We start from the raw sequence: 24,580 nt of genomic DNA, 5'->3' as shown, positions 1-24,580 counted from the left end.
ACAGTGACAGGAAAAGGTACTAAAAAGCGTGGGAGACCAGTTCTTTCCTATGTTATATTATAACCTCCCCACAAACTTTGCACAAACAAATCAAGGTGACTACAGTAATTAATAAATAGGTCTAGAAGTAACCACACGTGCTGAAATAATACATGCCTATCTGATCCCATTCTGAAACTTATTAGATGTGCAAGAGGCCTTGCTGCTTACTAATATGTTAATTATAGTATTTAAAAGGCAATGAGAAGAGAAACGAAGACAGAATGCAACATCTCTGAGAGAGCCAAAAAGCCACAGGAGAAAAGAGCATTCACCTCTCACAGGGGTGCTGGACAGATACAAAGATACAGAAAGAAAAGGCAGGAGGATGTTGCAAACAATGATAGACTGGATTAAGAAGATTCCATGCCCAGTTCTGAGCTATCTGAGACAGCTCTGGTCACTTAGACGCTATCCTCCAGGGCCTCTTCCGCTTCCTCTCATTGGAAGCCTGTGGCGGTTTGGGATCAGACTTTCTTCAGATGCTTTCATTGAGGTACATCTTTCTAATTAATTGATCTGCTTAATTAATTAATAAAACCCACAATGAGAATTGTGAATTGTTTTCTTCCACTGGTAACTGGAAGAAATTATCCAGTGATAAATCATTTCAAGGTGTGAAATGTAAAGTAAGTAAGAATGTAGGAATGTAATGCAACAATTGCCATATGTTAGCCCATTTGCAGCTAAAATAACACAGAGTTTTGCGGAGCCTTTAAACACTCACAACTTTATTAAGCTTATGCTGAGGGCCTCCTTGGTAGTTGCACCCGCCCTGTGGAACACCCTCCCACCAGATGTCAAGGACATAAAAACTATCTGACTTTTAGAAGACATCTGAAGACAGCCCTGTTTAGGGAAGTTTTTCATCTGTGACATTTTACTGTGGTTTTATAATTTGCTGGAAGCTGCTCAGAGTGGCTGGGGCAACCCAGAAAGATATACATAAATTATTATTATTATTATTATTATTATTATTATTATTAATGTGTTGACAGTTTAAGATGTCAAAAGACTCTTGGCTATAAGAGTGTATGCTTAGGAGAAAAAAAACCTTATTGACTTGTTTAGTCTACTGTTCAATAAAAGTACTGATAGTTTTTATTGATTTTATGTATCTTATAGTAAATTTATATGCACAATTATTATCGGTCAGTTTTCATATCATTTACTCAATAAACAAAAATCTTCTGCTTGCCTATAACTCCAACAGTAATGATTATTTTTATTTTACAATCATAAAATGACTAGCTCAGCTCCAGTTTGCCTGTGAGCATAGTAGCAAAGGAGACCCTTAACTTTACACAGAGCCAGCCCTGGAAGGCGGGGTTTTCTGTATGACAGAGGTTTGAAAACTGTGGCTCTCCCAGCTCAGCTGGGATAGCTGGATGGTAAGTACCAATAAGGCATCAGCCCATATCAGTTTATCAGTCTCTAATACTGAAACTGCTTCAACTACAAAATTCTACAAAATCTCCAGCAAGTTGACCTAAAATCCCCAGTCAATGAACAATATGCCACTGAACCAGCATTTCCAAAGCAGTCATCAAGGAGCACAACAAGCAGTGACTCAGAAGGTGTATAGACTCTATGAGTCACGGCTTTTTATCAAAGACATGCATCTCACACCTCTCTAAAGGTGGTGCGCCTTTGGAGGTAAAGTTAAACTGTTGAAAGGTTGCAACACCTGCTTTGGCTGTAGAGGCCGATATGGGAGAGACATGTTTTGTTGCAGTTGGGGCAGATAAAGGCATCTGGTTGTGCTGCTGCAGGTGCACCATGGCGTTTCTTCTCTCTGCATTCCTCCCAGAGGTCATTCTTCCTCTGGTCACTGCTGTGGATACACAACCTATTTGATCGTTTTCTGGCACTGTGGTCATCTGCAAGGGATTTCCACATGGCAGGGTTGATGTTTCCAGCCTTCATGTCAGGTCTGCAGACATCTTACTAGTACAGTGTTGGTCTGCCCCTGGGCCTGGTACCTAAAGCCAGCTCTCCGCAGAGCATGTACTTGTGGATCCTGCCATCTTCCATTCTGTAGACATGACGAAGCCAGTGTAGACACTGCTGAGACAGGAGTGTTCTGCACTAAGTTTCTGAGCCATGTACAAAGTGCAAAGTAATGGCAACCTTCTTTTCACTTCAGACTCAACCAAGTATCTTGTTATGAGCTGGGCGGCAGGGAATAGGCTGTATGCAAGAGACCCTTCTAATCCCTGGATCAAGGAAGTATTAAAATATAAGCAAGGATTAAAATTCCTGGTGAGGTGATAGCCATTAAGGGAACAAAGGAAGTGGCTCCACACCAGTGGGAAATGCGTGGGCCTCCCTCACTGACTGAGAGTGGAGTGATGTGAGCTAGAAGCTAGAAGCAGCAGGCTGGGAAGCCAGAGAGACAGAGTGATGCTTGATTTCTGTTTGAATATAAGACTGTAGCTATGGGGGGGAAGCAAGGCCCTTTTGGGGTGTTAATGCTGTGAGCCCCTCCATCGTAGGCTCAAGCTGTATATATGTGTAAATAAACTATATATCCTAAAGCAGTGGGGTCAAAAAGGGCCAGATTTGATGAAGTGAAGGGCTGTGTGGGCCGATCAAAGTTGTTGAGCTTTTTTTTAGGATTCAAGATGTTGAGGTTTTTTAGGATTTTACCCAAGCAAATAAACTGACCGGAGGGCCGGAGGGCCTGTCCTAAAGACTCCATACATTAGGGGTCTCTAAGGGACAGGAAGATTCTGGTCATTTCTACTCAGTATGCTGTACTGAGTATTCATGTATTATAGTTTCAGATTTACAAGTATCTATCCCGTATCTAGAGAAATATGGATGTTTTGATCTTGGATTGGGTGGTATCATTTAATATGTTTAGGCTTTGTATGCCCTGCATTTAGCTGGATACAGTATAATTTTTGTTTTGTTTTGTTACTGTTCATCTGTCTTTGTAGTTCTAAAGTAATTTGAAAAACAATTAAAAAACCTTTTTAAAAAAACCAAACAGTTCTATGTTGCTTTGGGGGGCAAAGCCCACCCACAGCAGCGCACATGAAAAAAGGCTACAATTGATGGAAAATCAATAAAATAGAATTTAAATAGAATTCTAATCCCAAACCTATTATTCCACAACCTGGGAATGATTAATTTGGTACAAACTTGGTCCTTTCCATCTTGCCTACAGAAATATGCTTTGAGAAGTAGACAGAGAGGGAAAAACCTTTTTGTGCACATCTGAAAAAAAGCAGTACAACTTACCATTACTGTGTTATACAATGAACTTTTGTCCAAGCAATACTGTTTTACATTATGGTCCAATCTGTCTGAAATAAAGGCAGAAAGCCCTTTTATCTGGACAGCCTCTTTTGAACTAAAAAAAAAAAAGAAAGAAAGAAAGAAAAAAGGCTACAATTATACAAAGTAAATATTTTTTTTTAAAATCCAAAATAATACATTCTACCCCAGCTCCAGTCCAGCAAACAGGACACAAAATAGTCAAGGGAAGGCCAGATAAAACAAATGGGTGTTTAATAGCCCTCCCAAGCTGTGGACTTAAGACTGTAACCCTCTTTCCATATTACATCTCTCTTATCTTGCAATATGCTTTGTCCTTCACTTTCTCAGAGGTTCCCGCCTCCCTCCGCCGCCGTAACAGAGACTTCCCTTTTTTCCATAGCATGGTAAGGCATTAGTAAGATACAGGTGCTCTTGTTAACAAAGTTGTGTATGCTTAGTTATTACATGATTATTGAATGAAGAAATGTAAGTGGTTACTTTAAAATAGTGGCTTATGTTTAAAAGGGAGTGGAGAGCTCCACCCTGCCAGCAGCTGAAGAAAGGTGTAGGTCACATACTAACTTGAAATCGCCTCCTCCATATGATTGCTTCTCGCCTCCACTTTGATCCCAATGGCAGATGGCAAAGCAATATGGAAACGTTTACACTATACGAATAGGACTTCTACCTGTCGTAGTACTGTCTGGCTTCCAAGCCGTGAAAGAAGCCCTGATCAACCATGAGGAAGATTTTGTTGACCGACCGGTGACCCCTTTCCTTAGAACAACATTAAAAGGAAGGGGTAAGTTGTGGATAATAAGATGTTTTACTTGTCTTCCCCCCAGGGAACTCATAAGAGTTGGAAGATTGAGGGCAGACAAACAAAAGTACTTCACACAGTGCAAAAATTAAACTATTGAATTCAACTACTGAAGGCAAGTTGGAGAGCTGTGGAAGATGCTTAGATATGGTTGCCATATTTCACAAAGTAAAAACCAGGACACCCTGAAAGATCCCCCAAATTAGGTAGACCCCAAAATTGTTGAGCTTTGGGGGGGGGGTTTACAAAAACACAAATCTTCAGTTAACTTACCAAAGATCCAGGACTAACCACCGCCTTTCCCCCTGGATGTCACTTCCACCTTTGAAATCCCAGTATGGCAGCCCTAGCCTAGACAACTTTCAGGGAGGATAAAGCTATTCATGGCCACTAGCCACTATGGCTAGTGAGTCTTTCCCCACAATCAGAGGCAGTATGCTTCTGAATTCCAATTGCTGGAAACAAGAGAAGGAGAACGTAGTGTTGAACTCAGGTCCTGCTTGTGAGCTTCCAGCGAGCATCTTGTTGGCCACTATGACAGGAGGATGAGCCATCAGGCTCTTGTTACTGTAGAGTGCAACCATTAAGGAGCTAAATTTAGAACCTGTTATCATCAGGAGCTGCAGCAATAATCCACTATTAGACTTTTTCGCCCCCTTCAGTCCCTTTATACTCTAACATTAAACACTTTAACTGAGCATTAGTATTAAAAAGAAAGTGGGAAATGGTGTATAAAGTCGACCACTTAACAACATTTAAGTAATATTAAAAAGTGTTAGAATTTAAGGGAGCTGGTACAATGAGCATGAAGGTACCCCATGTTAAGAAGTCACAATTCTAATAGCTACCGGTAATCAACAAAACCCTATGGATTCTACGGATTTATCTGTAACCCTTCTATAATGAATAATTACCAATTACTTAAAAATAATAACAAAGAGCGTCAACTGCTATAGCTGGACACCTTGGGTGATGACTAAGTGCCTCTTACACACCAGACAGAAGAGTACTTGAAATTAGTTCTGATACGGTGTCCTCTTTCTCTGTATGCCCAGTCAAATAAGATGCTATAATACATGGGTAGGCAAACTAAGGCCTGGGGGCCAAATCTGGCCCAATAGTCGTCTAAATCCAGCCTGTGGGCGGTCCAGGAATCAGCATGTTTTTACATGAGTAGAATGTGTCCTTTTATTTAAAATGCATCTCTGGGTCATTTGTGGGGCATAGGAATTCATTCATTATTTCCCCCCAAAATATAGTCCAATCCCCCACAAGGTCTAAGGGACAGTGGACCACCCCCCTGCTGAAAAGGTTTGCTGACCCCTGCTATAATAGTTCCTAGTTTTACTAGACATAAGGGCAAGGAGGTAATTATAAGGCATCTTGTCTAGTTTTGCTGTGGTTCAGCAGCAGCCTTGCATTTCTTGCATGCATAAGCACTTAATTTGGCCTCTTCTAAGCTGGCAACCAACCCAACAATCTTTTGGGCATGAGTATTTGTGACCAATAATTTGTCGTTTCTTGATGGCTTCAGGAATTGTATTTTCAAATGGTCACACGTGGAGGCAGCAGAGGCGGTTTGGTATAGCTACTATGCGGAAGCTGGGGCTGGGGAAGAAAGGCATGGAGCACCAAATAGAAGAGGCAGCCCATCGTCTTGTGGAGGTCTTTGCAAATTCAAAGGGTATGTGATACAAGGGTGATAATGCTGGCACATTCCAGTCTGCTGAAACCTTTATTTGGTCTATCTATTTTGGGGGGGAATGTCATGTATTTTGCTTGTTTTCTTCTGGAACAAATTATTGCTGGAGATTCCAGTATCCTTCCAACCCTAATGTGAAATTTATCAGCTTGACAGTAATATGACAGTAAATGACTTCTTTTGCAGGACAGCCATTTGATCCATCGGTACCAATCACGAAGTCAATCTCCAGTATAATATGTGCTTTGACATTTGGAAACCAGTTATCTACAGATGATGAAAACTTTAAGAGACTGCTGGAGATACTTGAAATGAGCTTACAATTTGGAGGCAGCTTTTTCCATGCTGTGAGTTCTCCCCCCCCCCCTTATTGAGCCAGACAGATCTCCCCAATGTCCTAACCCATGGCCAGTAGCACTCAGAAAACCGTTTTGGTCGTGGATAGAGTGTTGGGCATAGATGGAGAAGGCCTGGCTTTAAATACCTGTTTGGTCCCTCTTTCTCAGCCTAACCTTCCTCACAAGGGTTGTTGTAAGGTTTAAAGACGGGGAGTGGGTGGGAATATTCTTCCTTTTTGTAAGGTCCTCAGATCTTTGATGACATTTCTTTTCTCTTCCCCAGAATTTTGCATAAGTTGTTCTTTTTGCAGTCATGGACAGATAGTACCTCTGATATTTAGTACTATTCTTTTCAAGTTATAAATAAACATTTGGATTTTGCTTCCCTTTAGCTTTATGAAATGTTCCCATGGATCATGCAATATCTCCCAGGAACTCATAAAAAGATATTTTCTGCCTATGATGAGGCAATTTCCATTGTGCTGAAGGAGATAGAGAAACATAGGGAGCAACATTCCCTGACTGAGCCACAGGACTACATTGATTTCTATCTACTTCAGCTTGAGAAAGTAGGTACAATATCCTCACTGTATGTGAATTCTGTTCATCACAAAAATGCATACCCTTGGCTAAAGTAGGCAAATATATGCAAATCTTAGTTAAAACAACACACAAAATTGCTTGATATTAGAAGAAATTGCTTTGCCAAGCTGTGTATACTAGGTTAGGCAATACTGAATACAAAAATGTGTATATTAAGAGAAAATTGCACAAAAATACTGAAGAATTTTCATGAACACCAAAAAGTGAAATGCTTTAAGTCTGTTGTAAAATAAATTTAATGTTTATCATTATCCTTAACAGACCCAGAATGATCCTTATACTACATATGATGAAGATAATCTGGCTGAGTGTATTCTGGATTTTTTTGGTGCAGGGACAGAGACAACTGCTTCTACTCTGAAATGGGCAATGCTCCTTATTGCAATTCATCCAGAAGTCCAAGGTAAGAGCAGTGCTGGATTTAGGGCAGTGTGGGCAGTTCCCCACACAGGGTGCCAAGGCAAGGGTGGAGAAACTGTGACACAGAGCACTTGACAACATGCACAGAACAGAAAGCAAGAGGGAAGCGGGCACCAGAATTTGTCCTTGTTTAGGGCACCCTATTACCGAAGTCTGAGCCTAGGGTAAGAGAGACCTGTTCAGTGACAGCAACAGCCCATCCTGATCCAGGAATGAAATGGTCTGTATTCCGTCCTAAGACTTCTCTCTCAATCTGGAAAATCCTTTCTATTGGCTCTGCCCAGAGCAGGAAGAAACCTCCCTTCCTCTTTTGCAATCTAGTTTCAGTCTAATTCTTCAAGCCTAAGAAGGGTGAACTCACTCGTTCTTACTATTCCATCCTGAGACTTCTCTCTCAATCTGGATAGTATTCAACAAAACTCCACAAAGCTCTCATACATAGATTTATTGAAGAGAATCAAGGCACATGTAGAAATATTACTCACATTCCAATAGTCTGTTGTTTAGCTCTGAATGAAGATGGTTAGAAAGCTTTATATGAAATTCTCTTTGGAGTTTGTGGAGTTATGTAAGAACAAGTGAATAAATATTCTTTTCCCTCAGATAAAGTCTACAAGGAGATGGAAGATGTTTTTGGTTCCTCTCACTCAATCTCCTATCAAGATCGTAAGAAACTACCTTATACCAATGCAGTGATTCATGAGATCCAGCGTGCTAAATATATATTGCTTTTTGGGCCACCTAGGCAGAGTGTGAAGGATGTAAACATACTTGGTTATCCCATTCCCAAGGTACAGACTCTGCTTTCTCTGCTTCATAGCCATTCGGGTCCACTGTGCACATTCTCTCCACATCTCTTCTCTATATATTATGTGGACTGAAAATAACATGAGCCTGGTGAAGTTGATTTCTATATTAAGAGATGTATTGTTTATTTATTAAATTTATACACCATCCTCCATCCAAGGATCACAGCAGTTTACAGTGTAAAAACACAAAAATACATAACATAATAACAAACAAAACAATAACCCAGCCATGCCTGCAGGTGCAATTCTGTTAAATCAGAATTGCGCAAAAGCATTTTTTAAAAAGAAAAATGAACAAGAAATCTGAGGTTTAATCTTGTAAGCTACTTGGGAATTGGGGAGGGAGGGATAAAAATACATACTGTGGATATTTCCTGCTAGCCTTCAACCAGTGGTGTAGGCAGCCAGCAGCAGAATGGCAATGAGCCTGTGCCAACTGAGTACGCAGAAAAATTGGGTCTCAACAACCCGTTTGCAAGATAATGCCCTGCCTGGATGTAGGCTGAGTCATTTGTTTCTTCCTTGCAGGGAACCTTTGTTATTCCAGATCTGCGCTCTGTTCTTTACGATCTGAAACAATGGGAGAATCCTAGAGAGTTCAATCCAAATCATTTTTTGGACAAGGATGGAAATTTTGTGGCTAGAGAAGAATTTCTGGCATTCGGAGCAGGTAAATGATTAAGTGATTCATAACCATGTTTGCCGGGTTGCTTCAATGAGGTCAAGCTTTGATCAGGAAGGTGTGGTAGGGTACAAAATATAGGTGGCATTGCAGTACCAGGCACACAGCCAACAGAAATGAACTTTCATCTCGTAGAATGGATGCTATGAAGCAAACACTACAAGCAGCAGTTAAAACAATTGCTCTGTGAGATACGATCCTACTCCCACATTGCAGTGTTTTTAGCCAATGAGTGAATGTGGTTGGGTATTGGAAAGAGCAGAGATCTCAGGGCAGGCAGAAAGAATAAATAACTATAATAATAATAATAATAATAATAATAATAATAATAATAATAATTTATTATTTATACCCCGCCCATCTGGCTGAGTTTCCCCAGCTACTCTGGGCAGCTCCCAATCAGTTAAAAACAGTACAGCGTTACATATTAAAAACTTCCCTGAACAGGGCTGCCTTAAGATGTCTTCTGAATGACAGGTAATTATTTATCTCTTTGACATCTGATGGGAGGGCGTTCCACAGGGCGGGCGCCACTACCGAGAAGGCCCTCTGTCTGGTTCCCTGTAGCCTCACTTCTCGCAATGAGGGAACCGCCAGAAGGCCCTCGGCGCTGGATCTCAGTGTCCGGGCTGAACGATGGGGGTGGAGACGCTCCTTCAGGTATACAGGACCGAGGCCATTTAGGGCTTTAAAGGTCAGCACCAACACTTTGAATTGTGCTCGGAAATGTACTGGGAGCCAATGCAGATCTCTCAGAACCGGTGTTATGTGGTCCCGGCGGCCACTCCCAGTCACCAGTCTAGCTGCCGCATTCTGGATTAATTGCAGTTTCCAGGTCACCTTCAAAGGTAGCCCCACGTAGAGCGCGTTGCAGTAGTCCAAGCGTGAGATAACTAGAGCATGCACCACTCTGGCGAGACAGTTCGCGGGCAGGTAGGGTCTTAGCCTGCGTACCAGGTGGAGCTGGTAGACAGCTGCCCTGGACACAGAGTTAACCTGCGCCTCCATGGACAGCTGTGAGTCCAAAATGACTCCCAGGCTGCGCACCTGGTCCTTCAGGGGCACAGTTACCCCATTCAAGACCAGGGAATCCCCCACACCAACCCGCTCCCTGTCCCCCAAAAACAGTACTTCTGTCTTGTCAGGATTCAACCTCAATCTGTTAGCCGCCATCCATCCTCCAACCGCCTCCAGGCACTCACACAGGACCTTCACCGCCTTCACTGGTTCTGATTTAAAGGAGAGGTAGAGCTGGGTGTCATCTGCATACTGATGAACACCCAGTCCAAACCCCCTGATGATCTCTCCCAGCGGCTTCATATAGATATTAAAAAGCATGGGGGAGAGGACAGAACCCTGAGGCACCCCACAAGTGAGAGCCCAGGGGTCTGAACACTCATCCCCCACCACCACTTTCTGGACACGGCCCAGGAGGAAGGAGCGGAACCACTGTATGACAGTGCCCCCAGCTGCCAGCCCCTCTAGACGGTCCAGAAGGATGTTATGGTCGATGGTGTCAAAGGCCGCTGAGAGATCCAGCAGAACTAGGAAACAGCTCTCACCTTTGTCCCTAGCCCGCCGGAGATCATCAACCAGCGCGACCAAGGCAGTTTCAGTCCCATGGTGAGGCCTGAATCCCGATTGGAAGGGATCCAAATGGTCCGTTTCCTCCAGGCGTGCTTGGAGTTGTTCAGCAACCACCAGCTCAATCACCTTGCCCAAGAATGGCAGATTTGAGACTGGGCGATAGTTGGCCAAATTGGCCAGGTCTAAAGATGTTTTTTTAAGAAGCGGTTTAATGACAGGTGGTCGGTTTCACTTGTCCAAGCAGCCTGTCCACATCCTCGGAGGTAACAGATTGGAATTGATCCCATGTAACAGGACCAGACAGAACTCTAGCACTCTCCCGCCCTGGCCCTGCTCCCACGGTGGAGTCTACCTCCTTCTGAATCTGAGCGATTTTATCTGCAAAAAACTTTGCAAAAGCATCGCAGGAGATCTTGGGGTCCCTACCAGGCCCCGGTGGTACAGGTGGTTCCGATAGATTGCGAACCACCTGAAAAAGTCTCCTGCTGCTGTTTTCTGCAGATGCAATGGAGGCGGCGAAGAAGGCCCTCTTCGCCGTCACCATTGCCACTTGGTAGGCTCGACGTTGAGCTCTAACCCGTGTCCGGTCTGATTCAGAATGAGTTTTCCGCCACCGGCGCTCTAGCCGTCTCAACGATTGTTTCATCACCCTCAGCTCCGGGGAAAACCACGGGGCTGTCCGGGCTCCATGCAATCGGAGAGGGCGCTTCAGAGCCAGACAGTCAATAGCCCTGGTTAACTCCGCATTCCAGCGTGCCACCAGGGAATCAGCTGAAAGGCCATCAACTTGGGATAAAGCATCCCCTACCACTCTCTGGAAGCCAATTGGATCCATTAAGTGGCGGGGGCGGACCATCCGAATCGGTCCCACCTCCCTGCAGAGGGGAAGGGTTGCGGAGAAGTCCAGTTGCAACTGCTGTGTAGCAGGCAGATATTCAATAGGTTAATCTTTTTCTAGTATAGATATACAAATATGGGAAAGCTTCACCTGCTGGCATTTTGTCTTTTATTACCTGTGTGTGACTCATTCATTATTACTGAGTCCTTTGTCCACCCCACCCGTGAAAGAGAATACAACTTTTCATATGGAATAAAGTGGATGCATATTTAATCCAAATTTGTGTTTTCTTCTGCAAGTACGTGGGACGCGGGTGGTGCTGTGGTCTAAACCACAGAGCCTAGGGCTTGCTGATCAGAAGGTCGGTGTTTCAAATCCCTGCAACAGAGTGAGCTCCCATTACTCGGTCCCAGATCCTGCCAACCTAGCAGTTCAAAAGCACGTTAAAGTGCAAGTAGATAAATAGGTACCACTCAGGCGGGAAGGTAAACGGCATTTTGGTGTGCTGCTCTGGTTCGCCAGAAGCAGCTTAGTCATGCTGGCCACATGACCCAGAAGCTGTCTGCGGACAAACGCAGTCTCCCTTGGCCAGTAAAGCAAGATGAGCGCCACAACCACAGAGTCGGTCACAACTGGACCTAATGGTCAGGGGTCCCTTTACCTTTACCTGCAAGTACGTAGAGACTCTGAAACAGGTCACAGTAGCCTTCTCAACCCAAGGGAAAACATGGGGGTGGGGAGGGTTGAGTCACATACTTCTAAGCAACCTCTGTTGCCAGTTAACTGGCAAGCTATCTATACATTAAGGGTAACTCTAGACAGCATGTTGTGAAACCTACTGAAAACAGTAAGATGCTCAAAGACCGCCTTGAAATTTGAGAACAGTGGCAAGCCATGTAAAGAAAAGTCATAGAACATGGCTTCAAATGAATTGTTTAGGATACATTTTCACTTTTGAAGCATTACTGTCAGCTGTCAAAACTCTGGGGAGAATGCAAATAATTAGCTGCTGAATCTAGGCTGTAATCCAAGAAGACTGTTAATGCTATTCTTCAGCAGCAGGAAAGAGATGAACAGAGCTCTTCTCCCTGCATATATCTGGGACAGGTGATTTCGTCTTCTTCCTTCTCCTGGTTAGTGAGTCAATTGATGGAGTGTGTCACACTGAGCTATCAGACTTTCATCATCAGCCTCCCAGCAAAGCCTGAGAATAGTCACAGGACCTTGAGCTCCAGCTCTGGTAGAAGATGGGAGGTTTCTGAAGAGGCTGTCAGCACTTTCCCATTCAATTTAAGCAAACAGCAGAAAGAGCACTCCCCATCTATAGCTTATGCCTGCTCCATAGAGATGATTGGTGCACAGCTTAAAGGTCTTATCTTAAAGGCGTTTCTCGATGCAAAGGTCTACAGGATGGCTCTTCTGCCAGGGGATCTCTTAGGACAAAAAATCTGGTTTGACCAGTATTTTTGACATTGCTATATTCAGCGTCTGGAACCTTCTCTTAACACTCCAAGTATTGATTAAATTCTAACATTTACTAAACCTAGAAATTATGAGGAGGATCAGGCTCTCCATGAGGTAGAGCTTACTACAATGATCCAAAGTTTAGGGGATCCTTCTGCCCCCAAACTTATAGCTCAGTTGATTAGAGTGTGGTGCTGATAACACCAAGGTTGCAGGTTTGGTCCCTGTATGGGTCAGCTGCATATTTCTGCATTGCAGGGGGTTGGACGAGATGATCCTCAGGGCCCCTTCCAACTCTAGAATTAATGATTCTATGATTTTATATATTTGAGGGAAAACAGACTAAGAAGAAGATCAACAATGGAGAACCTATGCATTTTTTAATAATAATAATTTAAAAGGAAACTGCTAATTCCAGGAGGCAGAACTTACTACAATGATCCCATTTTTAATGCCATCTTTCCCAAACCAAGTTCTTCTATGACAGAGTATCCCTATACCTTACTTGGTTGTCTCTAAGGAAGAATACCTGAAGTTCCATTAGCCTCATGAGAAATAGGGGAGGATCTTATGCTCTCCCAAAATATTATGTATAGTATTACTGAATTTGTTTTCAGGATGCAGAACATGTGGATAGCTATACTTTTGCAACTGTCTACATTTGGTGAAAGTTATTGGTGGCACTTGAATCATATGACAGTTAAAATTAAAGTTACTGCTAAAATTGGGTTTATAGCAGTGGGGTTTTCCATGAGACCACTTTTGGTGGTAGGTAGGAAACTTGGCCCACCCAGATTCCTTACTGAGATTTTAAACTAGTTTTAAACTAGTTGCTGAGAGTTGGATTTGGTGGGAAATGTTTTGCTCACTTCCCACTTTCTCCTTATTTCCTCTTCAGGAGCCCGTGCGTGTATTGGGGAGCAGATGGCGAGGATTGAGCTGTTCATCTTTTTCACTAGCCTGCTGAGGGCATTCAGCTTCCACATACCAGAAGCAAAGAAACTCAACAAAGAACCTGTAACAGCGTTGACAATGCATCCCCGTCCTTATAAACTCTGTGCTGTTCCCCGCAGCAGTTCATCGTAAAGCATATACTGTAAAAAATAATAATACTTCCAGCGTCTTATATCTTGCTGTAAATTTCTACATCGTTCTTGTTCTCTTCATCCAACATGTATTACAGGAAGTTGGACTAGATCCCTTTCAACTCTGCAATTCTCGAATTCTCGAATTCTGTGGCTTTCCCTTGGTTGCTCAGGTGCTACTTTAATTATGTGGTTTGTAGCTACATCTGAGTTTTTAAAATACTCTTTGGGCAAGATATGGAAGGGATGCTACAAACAAATCAGCTGTTGTGCAGAGGATCGGGACAATGAAGGTTTTCTTTGGAATTTAAACAATGTGAAAGGACAATGCCTGCTGTTGACTGGAATTAAGGGGAGTGGGGCAGATTCTTTTATGTTTTATTACCATAGATAATTTGCTATGATGTGCTTGAGAACAGGGGCTCAATACTGCACAATCTAAAAAACAAGTTATAAACTTTTTTCATTACTATCTTATATGCACTAAGGGATTTCATGGGGAAGAAGCCTCCAGTTTGAGGAACTACTGAGTGAGATCCCATGGTCAGAAGCACTCAAGGAGACAGGGGCCCATGATGGATGGGAGTTTCCTAAAGGTGAAATATTGAAGGCCCAAATGCAGACAATTCCAGCAAAAAAGAAAATTGGGAGGCATCTAAAGAAACTGGTTTGGCTGCATAAGGAGCTTACAGATCAGCTGAAATTTAAGAAGGGTGTGTACAGGCAACCCTCGATTTGCACAGGAGTTGCATTCTGGGTCATTGTGTGCAACAGTGGAATGCATGTAAGCCCTGCTAAGTATAATAATTTAATTGACACTGAAATGGAGAAATTCCACTTGAGTGTACTAAGCTAGAAACAGCTCTCTCTGAGTGCCTAGATGAGTTTATCATTAACTATTGTTCTTGTCCTCTGCTACCTAACGCATGAGTGTTTAACCTTAGATCACATAAGAGGCATTGAATTACAACTTCGCCATCTTGGAAAGGTGGTGGATGAGTCGTTCTTATGCTCTGTGAGAGTAAGATGCACAGCCTCAGGCAAACTGGAAGCTGTAGGAAGAGAGAGGCCTCAGCTTTTAGGTCTGTTTGGAATTATCTTTTATTTCTAAGATGCCGAGCCTGTGCTGAACGGCACAAGATATTATATGGAATTATTTGGTTGAATCATTTACTGCTTTTTGTTCCACAATTAAAGTTTTGAATCAAACAGATGGGTCTAGACAATTTTTATCCATCCAGTCAATTCAAGCTGTGCAATATTAAAATCTGAAATAAGCCCACCCCGTTACACCCACCCCACCCCCTTTTACTGCTACTTCCAGGTTGTGGTAAAGCACATGTGCAATGATCATTGCCTATATAAGAAATGGAAAAAATGGGAAATCACAAAGGAGGAGCATAAACAGGTAGCTAACAGATGCAGGGTGAATGTCAGGCAAGCTAATGCTCAGAATGAGTTGAGTCTTGCAAGAGAGGTTAAAAATAATTTTAAAAGCTTTCTTCAGCTATGTTTCAAGCAGAAGAACAGGTGAGGTTCCTACAGACTGGAGGTGAGCAAAAAAGGAATACCCAGGTAACTACCAACCAGTGAGCTTGACATCGATACCAGAGAAGGTCCTAGAACAGATAATTCAACAGTTGGTCTGTGAGCACTTAGAAAAGAATGCTATGATTACTAAGACCCAGCATGCGTTTCTCAAAAGTAAGTCATGTCAGATGAATCTCATTTCTTTTTGATGGAGTTATAAGCTTGGTGGGTCAGGTGAATGATGTGAATATTGTGTATTTTTATTTTAGTAAGGCTTTTGACAAAGACCCCCATGATATTCTCGCAAGGAAGCTGGTAAAATGTTGGTTGAACTAGGTAATTGTTAGGTGGATTTGTAGCTGGTTGACTGATGGAACCCAAAGAGTAGTCATTAATGGTTCCTCATCATCCTGGGAAAAAGTGACAAGTGGGGTGCTGCACAGTTCTGTCCTGGGCCCATTGTTGTTTTAAAATGACTTGAATGAAGCAATTGGTGAGATGCTCATCAAATCTGCAGATGACACCAAACAGGGAGGGCTGGGAGAAGACAGAACCAGAATTCAAAATGACCGTAACAGATTGGAGAACTGGGCGCAAGCTAACAAAATGAATTTCAATAGGGACAAATGTAAGGTTCTGCACTTAAGCAGGAAGAACCAGATGCATAAATATAGGATGGGGGACACCTTGTGGGAAATAGCAGATCTTCAGCCAGAAGTTTATGGAAGTGAGGCACACCTTAGCTTCCACTCTAACCAATCTCCAGTCATAACATGGCGTCTGATACACTTCTAGGGACTTGTACCACCATTCTTAGGAATTATGAATGAACTTGCTCTAAACAGAAGAAAAGGGAAGGTGGTGGTCCTAAAATGGTACCATATAACAGTTGGGCCAAAACTTTAGCCTGGTATAGTTTTGAAGATGCGTGAGTGTAGTGGCCACCCCTAGTCTGGAGAAATTTGAGGATGTTATGCACAGATTTATTTATTTTTTACCATTGTTGGTTACTTGAATGTTATGGGCTTTCCTTGAGCCAGAGGCCTGGAAAATTACACCTAGATATTAAAGGTCAGCACATCTTCAATTTTATGGCCTCCAATGGCAGGGGCGTAGGAAGGGGGGCGGTGGGGGCACTCCGCCCCGGGTGCCATCCTTGAGGAGGGTGGCAAAAAGGCTTGAGCTGCCAACGCCACAGCACACAACGGCTCGCCCCGGCACCGCAGCGCGCCCCGGATCACACCACCCCCTGCGCAGCTCGCCCCAATGCTGATGCCGCAGAGCACAGCGGATCGCACTGGCCACCCCCCTGCACAGTTCCCCCCACCATTACCCCACACTCCTGGCTGGAGAAGGCAGGGGAGAGGATGGGAAGAAGGAAGGCGAGCAAACAATGGAGGGGGCGGGAATGGGTGCCCCCCATCCTGTCCATCCCTATGGGTGCCGCTCGCCCCATCCCATTCATCCCTATGGGCGGTTCGTCCAGCCCCAGGTACCCGAGAGGCTTCCTCCGCCACTGTCCAGTGGTCCATGTTCTAATCTTGTTTACCAAATGCCTTTATCTTTGGGGGGTTTTCTGGTGATTTATTGTAAGGGAATCTTCATTACAATATTCTTCTAAGGCTGGAATCATTGATAAAATTGCAGCAGCATCTGCATACAGCAGAACTGAAATCCAATGATGGTGTAGCTTGGAAGAGTGGAGCTTTTGTCTGCTTAGGCTTTTAACCAGGTCGATAAAAGCCTTCAATCAATGTTTGTGGCCTCTTACTTGTGCCAGAGATTAGATCTAGAGATGGAATCAAAGGCCCCCTTTAGATCAATAAAGGCGACGTATAGTGGTACCCCCCTTCATGGATCACTGCCTTGCCGTGGCGAAGGGGCTTGAAGAACTCAGAGAAGCTATGAACTACGCCGAGCAGGGCACACAAGATGAACAGGTCATAGTGGAGAGTTTTGACCAAACGTGATCCACCTGGAGGAGGAACCGGCAAGCCACTCCAGTATCCTTGCCAAGAAAACTCCATGGACAAAGACAACAGGCATATAAAAGTTATGACGCTGGAAGATGAGCCCCTCAGGTCGGAAGGCGTCCAACATGCTACTGGGGAAGAGCGGAGGGCAAGTACAAGTAGATCCAGAGCTAATAAAGCAGCTGGGCCAAAGCCGAAAGGACGCTCAGTTGCGGATATGCCTGGAAGCGAAAGGAAAGTCCAATGCTGTAAAGAAAAATATTGCATAGGAACCTGGAATGTAAGAACCATGAACCTGGGTAAGTTGGAGGTGGTCAAAAATGAGATGGCAAGAATAAATATTGACATCCTGGGCATCAGTGAACTAAAATGGACGGGAATGGGCGAATTCAGTTCGGATGACCATCACATCTACTACTGTGGGCAAGAAACCCGTAAAAGAAATGGAGTGGCCCTCATAGTCAACAAAAGAGTGGCGAAAGCTGTACTGGGATGCAATCTCAAAAATGATAGAATGATCTCGATACGAATCCAAGGCAGACCTTTTAACATCACAGTAATCCAAGTTTATGCACCAACCACTGGTGCTGAAGAAACTGAAATTGACCAATTCTATGAAGACTTACAACACCTTATAGAAGTGACACCAAAGAAGGATGTTCTTCTCATTATAGGGGATTGGAATGCTAAAGTAGGGAGGCAAGAGATAAAAGGAACAAATGGCAAGTTTGGCCTTGGAGATCGAAACGAAGCAGGGCAAAGACTAATAGAGTTACGACAAGGCTGTATTTTGTCTCCCTGCTTATTTAATTTATACGCAGAATACATCATGCGAAAGGCTGGGCTGGATGAATCCCAAACTGGAATTAAGATTGCCGGAAGAAATATCAACAACCTCAGATATGCAGATGACACAACCTTGATGGCAGAAAGTGAGGAGGAATTAAAGAACCTTTTAATGAGGGTGAAAGAGGAGAGCTCAAAATATGGTCTGAGGCTCAACATCAAAAAAACGAAGATCATGGCCACTGGTCCCATCACCTCCTGGCAAATAGAAGGGGAAGAAATGGAGGCAGTGAGAGATTTTACTTTCTTGGGCTCCATGATCACTGCAGATGGTGACAGCAGCCACGAAATTAAAAGACGCCTGCTTCTTGGGAGAAGGGCAATGACAGGCCTAGACAGCATCTTGAGAAGTAGAGACGTCACCTTGCCAATAAAGGTCCGTATAGTTAAAGCCATGGTTTTCCCAGTAGTGATGTATGGAAGTGAGAGCTGGACCATAAAGAAGGCTGATCGCCGAAGAATTTATGCTTTTGCATTTTGGTGCTGGAGGAGACTCTTGAGAGTCCCATGGACTGCAAGAAGATCAAACCTCTCCATTTTTAAGGAAATCAGCCCTGAGTGCTCACTGGAAGGACAGATCGTGAAGCTGAGGCTCCAATACTTTGGCCACCTCATGAGAAGAGAAGACTCCCTGGAGAAGACACTGATGCTGGGAAAGATGGAGGGCACAAGGAGAAGGGGACGACAGAGGACGAGATGGTTGGATAGTGTTTTCGAGGTTACCAGCATGAGTCTGACCAAACTGTGGGAGGTAGTGGAAGACAGAAGTGCCTGGCGTGCTCTGGTCCATGGGGTCACGAAGAGTCGGACACGACTAAACGACTAAACAACAACAACATAGTGATACCACGCTCCATGATGAGTATTTCTCCTTGAGATGTTGGAGCATCATATAGTGGTCTATCTTACTCTTGCCTTCTCTAAATCCCACCTGTTGAGATATACTCAAATGAAAATCAGCTACTCTGCACTCAAATTTAACTGCAGGTTCTTATAATATGAAAATCACAAAGGCACACTCCAACAACAACAACACCACTGACCCCTGCAGGTAATTGCTGCCGTTTGGAATGAAAGCATGTTTGTGCTCAACTTGTGCAGCAAGAAAAAATAAGTTTCCTCAGGAAATCAACCTTTAAGCTCATGAATAAAAAGACTGGGGTGTAATGCTGGTTTCTTTCTTTACACCTGATGTTACTATCTAGGATGAGGCTTCATTTACACCTGAAGCCTGATCCATTACCTCCTGTAGCTGGCACCCTGAAATGGGTTTTAGTTACACAGCCAGCACTATCCAAATATTATCTTCTCCTTTAGCGTCTATCTGTGGCAAGAGTAAAATAGAAGGATTCCCTCGATGCCTAGATCCAGGTTTGGGGCAAGTACTCTTTAATGAGAGAGCCCCAGTAGAGATTAAAAATTACAAAACATGCAGCAAAGTGTGGAAATATAGGCAGTTAAGCTTTAAAAGGTCCCTTTCGAAGTTCCTTCCAAAATCATGCAATTCCCTTAGTATAGAAGAGACTGTTGGTGTAATTTGAAAAAAATGGGTGAAATTGCACTAAGTGTTTGGCCCATGTCTTGAGCAGCCCATCCTCTGTGTCTGGATTCTGTTTAGAGCTAGCATGCCAGCTGCACTGGGTGGCTTAGAACCCACCGACCATCGGCAACCATCGGACATAACCATTGTACGTAACCATCCTCTGCTACCATTTGTTGGAAAAACGCCCGGGAATGCCGCCACCTTCCCAAGACACCGAGGTGTCTCTCCGATGGTCACCCTCTGGCTGTAAATTGCCCTCAGTCCAGAGAGACCTGTAATAAGCGACCCCTCCATCCTGAGAGGAGCACACTCGTCTTCTAGCATCCCACTGCAGAAGAAAGAGACAGTCAGTAGCTACACACTACTTTATTTACAGACTCATCCACCCTCCCTTTCTTTAAGGGATGTATGTGTGTACAGAGGCAGCTATAAGGCCAAGACTGCATTCAGCAGCATTGGCAGGAGTGTGAAGTAGCCACTGAGAAGAGGTTTTGCTCAGTGCAAGGCTATCAGCAGAGAAGCTGAAGATTACATGCTGTAAGGTTCAGTATAGCATGGTGAGCTAGCATGGTAAAGTGCTAGTGGATCTCTCTGTACACTTGTATCATTGCAAGGTTTACCGTACTTTTAAGTAAACAGGCACTGTCTTTATTGTATTTTTGGCACCTGTTGAAGAATTTCCTCTTCAAACATGCCTTCTAAGTGATTACTTTTATCGCAGTCAGTATCTGAATTTAGCTGAAATTGTTTTTATATATCCAATGGTATTAACTCTTTTCACAAATGCAGTTGTTTTGCATATGGTTTTTACTGTACCGTGAAATCACTTTGAGATGCTTAATAAGAAGCATTTAGTAAAGGAAATAAACAAACATGGTTCCTATCCCCAACACTGCACAAACACACGCTTGTGGCAGGGAAGAAACCATTCACAGCTGAAAATGGCAGGTTCACCATGATTGTGTGGGCGCATTGTATGGATGCTTTTTAGAGGGCACCCGCACAATGCCAGCACCCAATCATGGTGAACTTTATTTCACCTCAGTTCTTCCATTTTCTCAGACCTCATAAACTACCCCCACCCCAAACAGAAAAGTAGCACAACCTGCACAGTTGTAGATGCCTTTAGCACTATTATTCTGCCTTTTGAAAAGGTGGGGTTTTGTTGTGGGCAGAGACAGCAACATAGAAGGCTACCTTACCATTCTTCTATTCAGCTCAGTATTGTCAGCACCAACTGCCAGCATGTCTCCAGCTTTCAAAGAGGAAATCTTTCCTAGCCCTACCTAGAGTTACCCTACAGTGTGTCCATTTGAAAACCGATATGCACTATCCCAGCAATGGTGGCACAGAAAGTATCTACACCTGACCAATGGCATTGTGGGCTGGGTGTATAGCATGATCACAACCACCATTTCCTTCTTGATTCATCTGGGGCATGTGCACAGTGGAAAAGGCGTAGAAAACATAATAATGAGGAGGGTTTTCACATATCAAGTAGCCACCCCTAGGCAGGATCTAGAATCAGTCTAGAATGAAAGCAGTATGTTGAGGACAAGAATGAATGATTCTGGATCGAAAAAAGCTACATTTTTGTGCTACAAATAGGTTAGTATGTCAACACAGCACAAAACTCCACCACTGACCCATCTCAGCATGCAATTCTCCATTTTAAATGTCCAATTCAGCACTTAACAAAGAAAATACAATGACTCCATAAGCTGAAAAAGAGCAGATTCAACAAATGAACCTCCTTTTCACCTTTGAATGGAATAGGGTAAAAATACCTAAGTTCAGATATAGAATTCAGTCCTGAGCACAGAAACTGCAAAGGGCATGGGAGGTTCCCCTCCACAGGGCACTGAGCCGAGGGGGCACAAAATTGGGAAGACACATAATTGAGAAGATCTGTTTGGGGGTGCCAAATTTTGGCCTAGCTCAGAGTGCCATATTATCAAAGATTACCAACTCTGCCCCTGCAACAAAAGAGGGATATTTTAATTGGTCCAATGATAGTAGAACTGAGAAAGCCAAGGACAGAATGTCAGTCAAAGTGAAAAATAATAATAATGGAGAAATTTATGGCAATAAATAAATAAACCACGGTAATTATTTTTATATGCTTCCTGATGCACTGCAGCGGGGAATAGCACAGAGTTTGTGAGGGTGGGGGTGCAATGTCAGCCCCAAAACAGGCTTGTTATTGACTTCTTTCACTCCTTCTGGCAGCTGGAAGCGGAATGCCCTCAACAGGGTGGTTAGGAAGAGGAATATCTCCATCTTGGCCATCTGCTCTCCCACACAGGCTCGAGCCCCTGCAGAGGAAAGAAGGCGGAAGCAGCAAGTGAGTCATAACCAACTCCATCTATTCTCCAGTTCATCTGGTTTGCTCAGCCAGTAGTTTTAGCCATAACAACAGCAACAAAAAGCTGGAAAACAGCTACTCCCAAAGTACCTCCCTTTAATCCTCTGGGCTGACATCCTGAGGGTCCTGGCTTTGCTCCAGGAAATACTGGAAGCTGACCTTGAGCGGCTGCAGTTCCCAAAGGAAGACTAAGCTTGAAAGCAGAGTGAGAATTTGGATATGGAGCATACAGGTCGTGGCTGTATCACTATATGTAGTACTTTGGGAAAGCAGGTCTAACTACTGCCAGAACAGCTTAAGGCAGGGGTCAGCAATGTGTGGCCCATGAAGACCATTTTACCATCCTACGAGCCACCCCTGAACCAAGCCATCCGCTCAACGAGTCCCCCGCACACTGCACTAAACCAGTGCAGCGCGGCACGGGGACACGCCGAGCGGCACCAGAAATTGTGTCTGCGCATGTGCAGATACTGGAAATCGCGTCTGCACATGTCCAGATGCCAAAAATTGCTTCTGCGCAGGTGCAATTTTTGGCGTCTGGGCATGCGCAGACGCGATTTCCGGCGTCGCGCTGCGCCAGTCCGGTCCACAGACGATCTCTGTGGGAGTAATCCGGCTCATGGCCGGTAAACCTTGCTGACCCCTGGCTTAAGGGAAGGAATAATCAAAGTGCACACATTGCCTGTGGGTGAATCCCCAACATCTCAGAGAAGACACCTGGTGGCCAATAGAGGCAGCTGCCACAGTGATGATGGAAGAAGAAGAAGAAGAAGAAGAAGAAGAAGAAGAAGAAGAAGAAGAAGAAGAGTAGTTTGGATTTGATATCCCGACTTTCACTCCCCTTCAGGAGTCTCAAAGCGGCTAACAATCTCCTTTCCCTTCCTCCCCCACAACAAACACTCTGTGAGGTGAGTGGGGCTGAGAGACTTCAAAGAAGTGTGGCTGGCCCAAGGTCACCCAGCAGCTGCATGTGGAGGAGCGGAGACGCGAACCCAGTTCCCCAGATTACGTGACTACCGCTCTTAACCACTACACCACACTGGCTCTCACGATGGAGATCCGGTCAAAGGCGACTATGGGGTGCGATGCTCCTTACAACAAAAAGAAGAAATGGAGAGAGAGAGATGGAAAGAGAGCGAGAAGAGGCTGGAGCAGCTGGTTGTTCTGGGCTCACCTTCTGCAGCAGCCATAGAGAAAAAAAATATTTTGTACATGGAAGTGGATGCAATTTACAACAGAGTTACAGTTTATAACTAGTTCATCATTTTATGTTAATAATTTTTGGAATTTTATGAAACTTTCAGTATATAATTTTGTAAATAAAAAAGGAAGAAAACTGCAATAGATAAATATATATAGCCACTGGATCCCCCAATTCTGATTGGGGCTTTAATTCTAGGAGAGTGAAGATTTTAACCCTTCCCCTCTTAAACCATTTCCCTAAACTAAATTGCTCTTCCAGAGATGCTGTTTGCGCCAAAGCAGGGATAGCCAATGTGTTACCCTCCAAGTGCCACTACAACTCCTGTCAGCTCCAGCCAGCATGGGCAAGAGTCATGGATGATGGACGTTGTAGCCCAACAACATCTGGAGAGATACCCCTACTCTATGGAGGGAGAATTCAGATTGGATTGAAAATGGTGTGGAAGAAGAATGTTAAATTCATTGCTCTCTCAACACTATCACTCCAACCTGATTTTTAAACCACAGGGGATCCATTCATGGCCCTCCCTCTGTTTAATCACCTTTGACCATTCGCTTGTTTGAAACAAGCTACTAAATATGGCCATGATTATTTCTACATTTACCTGCTCCAAATGGCAGGTATTCTTCTCTAGACCTAAAATTTCCATCCGTGTCCAAAAAATGGTGCGGGTTGAACTCTTCAGGTGTTTCCCATCGCGTGGGATCGACAAGAACAGAGTTCAGATCTGTAAAAACAAGTGTCCTCTGAAAAGAAGAAACAGTTGGCTCAGAATGTGTCTGGACCAGCACAAAACAGTTTTGCCATTCACTGCCGCAGTAATCAATCTTAACACATTTCTAACATACCAAGATACAGTCTATATTTATGGTGTACAATAATCACAATATTTAATTCTAATTCTGATTTGGTGCATCAGAATATAGTGTGTGTCAGCCCAAGGCACATCAGAGGCTGCTGAGTTCAGCACAGGGCGTGTTTGAGGCTACTCTCCTTCTGCTTCTATTTGTTGTTGGGAATTATATAACTTTTCTTTCCCTTTTAACAGAAGGGAATGAGATTGGCATGCATGCTAATCCCTCACAGGTGGAAAAAGCCTGCCAAATTATAGGAAAGCAGGTCCAGGGATTCTTGTACTGGATACTTTCCTTGCAAGTTTTTATGCCTTTGGAGGTTAGATGACCATCTGTTATGGATGTTGTAGTTGAGATTCCTGTATTGCAAGGAGTTGGACTAGATGACCCTCAGCGTCCCTTCCAACTCTACAATTCTATGATTATATGTATCTTGATAAAACTAGTTATGTGTTTGGGTTTCATCCTCTCATTCCAGATCACTTATGCAATAGTCTGTTCCTTGTATTTGTCATAATAGAATTTTTTAACTTTCAGGTTATTAATCTTCAGATATTTTTTTCGAGAGAGAGGGGAGATCCTTCTCCCTCAGATTTTGTGCTACATGTGTGCAT

At 43.7% G+C, this 24,580-nt stretch overlaps 1 pseudogene; it reads left to right on the top strand.

The window, feature by feature from the left end:
* On the top strand, positions 1-13,673 carry LOC128413473 (cytochrome P450 2J4-like; annotated as a pseudogene).
* Positions 13,674-24,580: the final 10,907 nt, after the last annotated feature.

The sequence above is a fragment of the Podarcis raffonei genome, chromosome 5 (genome assembly GCF_027172205.1).
Source record: "Podarcis raffonei isolate rPodRaf1 chromosome 5, rPodRaf1.pri, whole genome shotgun sequence".
NCBI classification, from domain to species: Eukaryota; Metazoa; Chordata; class Lepidosauria; order Squamata; family Lacertidae; genus Podarcis; species Podarcis raffonei.
The sequence above is the reverse complement of the archived record's forward strand: the minus strand, read 5'-3'. Positions and strand labels throughout refer to the sequence as shown.